At 40.6% G+C, this 7,573-nt stretch overlaps 1 protein-coding gene across 1 annotated transcript in view; it reads left to right on the top strand.

Annotated features, from left to right (window-relative positions):
- The first annotated feature begins 201 nt into the window (after window positions 1-201).
- Window positions 202-7,573, top strand: part of SEMA5B (semaphorin 5B) — a 303,228-nt gene continuing 295,856 nt past the window's right edge. The window contains exon 1 of the mRNA XM_044438272.1: window positions 202-6,153. The gene's annotated coding sequence lies outside the window, so the exon portion shown is untranslated. The remainder of the gene's footprint in view (window positions 6,154-7,573) is intronic.

The raw sequence follows: 7,573 nt of genomic DNA, 5'->3' as shown, positions 1-7,573 counted from the left end.
ATTTGTCATCTTTTCAGTGCCAGATTAAGACAGCTCTCTTTGCAGAGGCCTTTAAAGACCTCCCTGGTCATTCAGAGGCCTGACATGATTAACCAGGTGCTTTCCTTTTATTCTTGGCTGGGTCTTTTTAAAATTGACTTTTAATGTTCTTTTAAGCTATTTTGAATGCATTTTAATTATTGTTAATATGTTTTATCTGTTGTATTTTATTTATTTTTTGTTGTAAACTGTTCAGAGAGTGTTGTCTTTGGACAGTAAATAAATAAATAATATATCAGGGATGGTTATGATTGCTTGAGTACAGAGGAAGGGATTTCATTCCCTGGTTAATTGCCAAGAGTTGTTAAAAAGCTGTGGATGCAGATTTCTTTGGGTTTAACAGCTTGAATTCCAAATTTAAAAAATGGGCAACAGACTTAGTCTGCTTCAGCCACTATAAATTTTCCGGAAAGGGAAAAAAGCATGTGTTTGACAATTTAGTTTTCATGACAATGATAGGGAAGCTGAATGGAGGCTAACCCATTATAGGGGACTGCAGAGTACTACAGTTTAGTTTAAAATAGATATAGATGGAGAGGTTTGCAAATAACACTTCTCATTAGATGTTTCAGTAGATCTGACAAATTGTGCGTTCTTCTCAAAGCTTTTTAGTAGTGTCTTCCCAATTCTTTTAGCTTGCTTCTTGACTACCTTCCTATGGCTCAAAACATAGCTCACACGGAACTTGAAAATGCCTGTGTGGCCTTGAAAATCAAATTGTGTTGCTGCACATATGGAACTGAGCTTTGGGACGCAGTGGATGCTTACTTAAGATTGGTAATTATTCTGTCTCTCTGTCTCTTTCTCTCTCCCTCTCAATCCCATATTAAGTACAAATGCTGCATTATACCCAAAGGAAGATGCTGACCATGAAAATTTGGGCTAGACAGCTGAGTAGAACATAGGGTCATGCTTGGAAAGAGTCACAAGGAATTACTTGCATCCTAATCAGATACTGGGTTATTCTTGGAGTGGAGAGATACCAGTGTGAGGGGTCTCTGAAATATACTGACATTCCAAGATAAGTTACAGGATTTGAAACAAAGGGAATTAAGGGCTTAGTGGCTTGGATCCCACCTCTCTTGCTGGACGTCTTCCCTGGCCAGGAAGTGAGCTGAGCCAAGAGCAAGTCCATGGATGTTAGCAACTTCATTGCACAAAGTACCAAATTCTTTGTGCCGAGTTTGCAAAGCCTGCAAATTATGTGTGTGGAAGCAAAACTCCACTTCTGTTGCATGAGCAACTTTTGTGCATACCAGCTTGGTTGAACTTGCCTTCTACCTAATGCCCATGTGTGCTCAGCGTGAGGTGGATATAGGGTTTAGAGAAAGTGGGCTGGAGTCTGGGGAGCTGAATGGAGGAAATCCTATGGATTCCCATCCCCAACTGTATTTCTCACACATCACTTAGTGTCTCAGAGCCTGGGCTAGATTGTGTCAAAACAAAGGGAACAATAGTTTTGTTCAGATAAATTAATAAATAAATAAAACTTATTTGCATCGTGTTGCATTTTCTTCTAACTGGTGGTACAGAATAGTATAGTACAATATTCATAACAAAACATGGCATCAAGTGTGCTCAGGTAGTGCTTGACCTTGTTAACCTGCCTGAGAGCTGAGATGCTTCAGGAAAGCACTAGATTTTTTTTCCAGAATTTTTTACTAGCCAATTCAAAGGTACCATTGAGGGCTAGTTACTTGGGTAGATGTTTTCCCTGCCACAGGAACAATCACCTTTAATCTAGGATGGAGCATGCACATTCAATGATTCGTTTGTGTCTGTGATGGTTTCAGAGCCATTACTGTGTTCTGGGCAGTTTACTCTGTCTTCTGAAACCAACATGGATTCTTAACCAAAGTATCAGGGTACTGTCAATTAAATACGCAAAGTAGACTATACAAGGCAGAGAGCCAGCACTTCTGAAATTCCTCTGTAACAATCTCTGTGGGGTGGGAGGGCAGGTTATGCATGTGCAGGCCTTGTATATGTGCAAAGCTTCCTTCACAGTCTTTGACATGTGCAAACATTCCTCTGTGGGGCAACTGGCTTCTTCATCCTCTCCCTTGTAGCCATTGGCCTAAAGTTGCTGCTGCTTTTGGCATGTAGGATGTGATCTTCAAGTTATACCCATGCAAGTGGAGAGAGGACCACCCGTGACTTAGTAGTAGAGTATACCTTTTTCATGTATTAGTTTCAAGCTTTTAATTCCTGGCTTCTCCAAAGGAAAGTCTTGAGGAAGAAAGTTCTGGGGAAACCTTGTTCCAAGAGTTTGCTTGCTGCCTGTTACTAGTGGGCTAAATGGACTAATGGTCCGATTCAGTACAAGACATGTTCATTCCATGTATTCGTCTCTTATGTAAACTATTTATTTATTTATTAAAACATTTCTATGAAAGTGCAACTATGAGCAACCGCTAGACAATAATTCTATTCAGTCAATTTCTCCCAACATTTAGAAGAAACAAGTAGCTTCTTGGAGGTACATATATAGTTGCATCAGACCTTTTATGGATATTTTGGTAGTCTGTTAAAAGGCAAAGCTTTCCTTATGTTGAAGAGGGGGGAACCTCACTTAGAAGTGGTCAGAATTATTCAGATGTATATGTAGCACTTAGGCATGAGAAGGTGCAATGAGTAACACAGTGACTGGTAATGTTTGTTTATTAAACCAAATGTTATTTTTATTATTTCAGAGAGGCATGTTTATTGAAAATTTGGTAAAGTCTGAGGACAGCGATCTGTTTTTTAATAATTTGCACAAGTACTAAACTTACTGTTAATACTAGGGTTTCAAAAATTCTTGACCAGTATTTGAATGATTCATTGACCAAATATTTTTGAATTCATCTGTTCAAACTGTCTTTCTAAACATAGCCTTAGACCTGCCCCTGACCTTCTAGATTCTTTTAAGCTTTTCCTGTGACTTACAAGATTTGTTTTAGTTCTGATTGTTCTGGCTCCAATTCATAGATCCTTCTGGGGCAGTAGTGAGGGTCAGTATTTTTAACATTTAAAAAATGACACTCTGTCTTCTTTTATGCTCTCACTTTTACTGCTGAGTCCCTTCCTGTCCTGTCCTGTCCTTTCCTTTCCGACCATTTGCTCTTCTATTAATCGAAATAATTACACTATTTTGTATCATCTTCAAGAATTCATTATATATTTGGTATTTTTTTTATTTTAGTAAATAGAAGTTGGATCTGGGGAAAAAAGGCACAGTTTGATACTTACAAAGGCACCTTCTCAGCTTTTTAAAGCCTTCCAGTAATTTTCAGTTGTATTTGTGTGGAATGCACTGTATTCTGGAAGCCAAATGTTAGTCTTGGAATATTTATGGCTTTCCATTTACATTTCCTTTGTGTTCTCATTAGCAGAACAGTAATAATAAATTGAAATGCTAACAGATAGTCATTTTTGCCAATAGGGGATGTTATTAACAAACTTGATGAAATATTTGAAAGTGCAATCATGTTAAAAGTGTGAAGCTTTCCTTCCTTAAACATTGCCTATAATTGTCTCATATATAGTGTGTGTAACTTTTGGCACAATTTTGCAACAATAAATATCTGTAATGTCTTTAATTTCTTCCTTTGAAGCCTATGATCTTGGCAAGATTTTTTTTTTTACTATAATAGCATAATGCACTCATGCATACATACAGTCAAACAGTATTGTGGAGTTACAGGTTAAATGAGTATCACATCATTACTATTAATTTGTGTAAAAACATCTTGATATTTTTTCTTACGTTTATTACTACAGATTTTCATGGGTTGGATTCAAAGGCTAAGCAATTAGGCATTCTCTTCTGCTACCCCACATTGTACACATGCCTTCTCAGGAGGGTGAGAACCCCTCTTAAATCATGTATGTGTGAAGACTGCAGTGGAAGGAGGAAAGTAGCCCAAAATTTTATGAAGGAATGTTGCAGGAGTGTTCACTAGGTTTGCTCCATCAGGTGGTTGTTCCACTAAGTTTAAGGCGATTTTTTTTCCTTATTGGAGTTCCCTGCAACCCTCCTTGGTGTTGCTAGCACTCCATTCAGCCTCCTATCACTAAGACCCCTGGAATCACCTCATGAAACTGCTGCCTGCCCTTGGACTGGAAGCATTGACATGGTCCCTTCCACCTACTCACCAAACGTACTTTGAGAGATGAGGACTCCCTAGGAATCAAGCTTTCTACAACTGTAGGTACTGAGGGGAGTCCCACTGTGACCCAACACCTCTAAAGATTGCAGCCCCTCTTTGTAGGGGCCCTCTCTAGTGATGCCCTCGCCTCTCCAGCCAGAAACCTTTCAGGAACCTCCAGAATGTTCCTTACCCTTGCCGTACTTCCATACTGATCATCATTGCCTGTCTCTGTGCATTCCATGTTGTGACCACCATCTCCTTCTTCTGTGGATCTCGAAGACTACCCATCTGACTTAGCTTCCTCCTCCTAAGTCTATCTTTCCTCTGGATGCTGCTGTCACTGACCAAGGCCCTGCATTGCTATCAGAGGATATGGAATAACTCTGAGCAAATCTTGTGAATAGCATAGTCTGTTGACCTTGATATCCAGCAGCAACATTCTCTGTGTGCTTTGCTCTTTGCACCAACTTGTCCTCAAGCAGAGAGAACCACCTTGACAGTGGAGCCAGGAGTTTTACAAAAAGATAGTGATCATGGGAAAGTCTCCACTTTGGATTCAAATCTTTACACGAGAAGTGTTTTTTCCAGCTTTGATAGCAAGCTGTTCAGAGCTCAAACAGTTCTGTTATCTGTGGAGTCTCAATGAGCGAACTGTATTTCAGAGGATTGTTTGAGTTTTTGGAACCTGAGGGAAGCCACTGACTCATGATAGGGAAGGTCTCTTTAATATGAGTGCATGGATTCCATACAAAAGGTATGGATAATGGCTAGAAGGATGAGAATCTACCAACAATCCTTGTTAAGACTACGCAAGTGGTTTTTCTGCACACAGACCTCTTTCTACCATGAGACCAAGTGGACCAGGCACCATAGTAACACCTTTTGCCTCCCCTACCACACACACACCAAAAGAAGAGACACTTCTAATGGGTTCTGTCAAGGGCGCAGACATATGATGTCAACAAGTGACAGTGTTGACTTCTTCTCCAGGCTCCCCCCCGCCCCCATCCTCACTCCCCTCTATTTATTTGCGATCTTTCTTCCTTCCTCCCTGCGTGGGGAGCAATGACATTGGATGCCTGGATTGTGGAGAAAGGCTGCAGATCAAGTTCAACACCCTCACACAGCTCAGTACCATGAGGAGTACAAACCCAACTGCAGCCTTAATGTTGCAGGTAAAGTCATTACTCTCCAAGGGAACAATTGAGCAAGTCTTTTCCATGTGCTCTGCTACAGCTTTTACTCCAGATACTTTATGGTGCTGAAGCAGGTTGGAGGACTCTGACCAATCCTCAATCACAGAGGCATCAACTCCTTCATTACACTGAATAAATTTTGCATGGACACTTTGCAGAATATCTTACCCTTGCTGCAGCAAGGAGATTGCTTCACAACCATAAACTTGAAGGATGCCTACTTCCACATCTCCATAGAACACTCGTACAGGCACTTCCTATACTTCCAGGTTGGAAGAGAGACCAGTGAATGATGCACCTTTTGGGTTGACCCTTCATATGTAGTCTTCCACAGAGATAAGGTGAGGTTGCATCCAGACACTTCCTTCCTCCTCAAGGTCATGTCACCCTTTCACCCTTTCTGCCTCATTGAATCTGATGGAATCCACAGTTCATATGCTGGACATTCACAGAAGATTGACATTCAGTCGCAAAAAATCTTCATCTGCTATGACACCTGGTGTTCCCCCAAAGCCAGCAACCTGGATCTTCAGTACAATTTTCCTGGCCTATCAACTGACCCACGTACTCTCAGGAAGGCTAAAAGCCAATTCTACCTCAACAGTGGCAACCTCCATGGTTCTACATGTAGGAATCCCCCAGCCAGACTTCTGTAGAGGGGCTGTCTGGTCTTCTCCATCAATATTTGTGAAGCCCTACAGACTCAACATCTGATCCAGAACAGACTGCTCAGAGCAGCCTCCCCTCAGTCTTTCAGTGATGACACTGACCTACTTTCCAGGAAGGTAAGTTTGCTAGTTACCCATATGTTTGATATGTAGAAACCACAAAGAAGAATGGCAAGTTGCTTATCTATAATGGTCATTCTTTGGGTGCTGTCTGCATTCACAGAACCCTTCCACCATCTCCTCTTTGGTGTCACACACTAATACTGCATTCCATGCAGAAATCTACTTTGAGCTGGAAGACAGATGTTCAAATTGATCTTCCCTTGGGCCTGAGGCCACATTGATGGTCTCATGTAAACATAGGAAGTGGATGGGATCCACTCCTGGATATACCAGTGATGGAGAGGGTTCCCTTCGAATGGTTATTAGCTGTAGAATCTTCCCACCAACAGAGTCCATGCAAGTACATCAGAACCTGTTGAATGTACAGATGACCACTTGAAGGAAGACAGTTACACATAAGCAAACTGTCTTTATTAGTGCTGCTAATAAATTAGTGAGTGAAGTCATGGGCTCCCTTCAAGGAAGAAAATACCATAAGGAAATACATTTGTTCTGCCCATAGTGTTTATGTGTGTTTGTATGCAGGCTGCCATGTTTTGAAGATCAAAGTTTATTTCTGTATTATTTATGCTTCATCATCAAAATTAAATCTTGCTTTTACACTGAGACTTTGTGTCCAGAGTGGATTACCAGACATTAGAAATACACAAAAAGAAAGCAATACATATTAAAAAGAAAATGCAAACATTTTATTTTAATAAATGTAATTTACATGGGGTGGCTTTGGCTGTCGGAGCTGCTTAGTCCATTCCAGTCCTTGCAACTGTCCTCAATTCCCTGACTGCCATCCACTAAAAATATGGAAAATCTGGGTTGTGATAATCTTATGGCACTGCGTGTTTCATCTGCTCTTGGTTCATGAAATTATTGTATTACCTTCCTACTGCCCAATGTTTTATTAAATTGTTAAGCAATTCTCAGCAGGCTGGTGAGATGTTCTGGTTACGTTATGGAAGCAATTATCATCTGAGATTCTCTGGAGGGCTCTTGTTATATTGCTAATGGAAGGTGCTTGGCATTAGCAAGGAAAGATTTTCGTGACAAGGCATAATACTGGTCATCCAGAGTTGAATTTTTTGCTTAGGTATCATGCAATATGTTGTGCAGAATTGAGGTTGACATCTATAATGAGATCTGGAGCTTGAGAAGTCACCACCTTGTGAGGTACAATTTTTGGTCAGCTGTGTAAGAGACACAAAGAATAAGAATTTCATTGGCTGTGCCTTCAAGGGCAGGCCGAAACCAGTCCTTGAATGTTACTTTTGACTTGGCCATTGAACTATGTTCATTTGCACAGCTTTCTAGAGTCCTGATTTACACTATTGAGACATAGTGGAATCCTGTTCTCTTCGGTTTGTTTTTGTGTGTACAGTACCTTAAATGTGTTTGTGTGTTCTGATACTGTCTGTACCAT

The sequence above is a fragment of the Varanus komodoensis genome, unplaced genomic scaffold, assembly GCF_004798865.1.
Source record: "Varanus komodoensis strain SLA01 unplaced genomic scaffold, ASM479886v1 scaffold32, whole genome shotgun sequence".
NCBI classification, from domain to species: domain Eukaryota; kingdom Metazoa; phylum Chordata; class Lepidosauria; order Squamata; family Varanidae; genus Varanus; species Varanus komodoensis.
The sequence above is the reverse complement of the archived record's forward strand: the minus strand, read 5'-3'. Positions and strand labels throughout refer to the sequence as shown.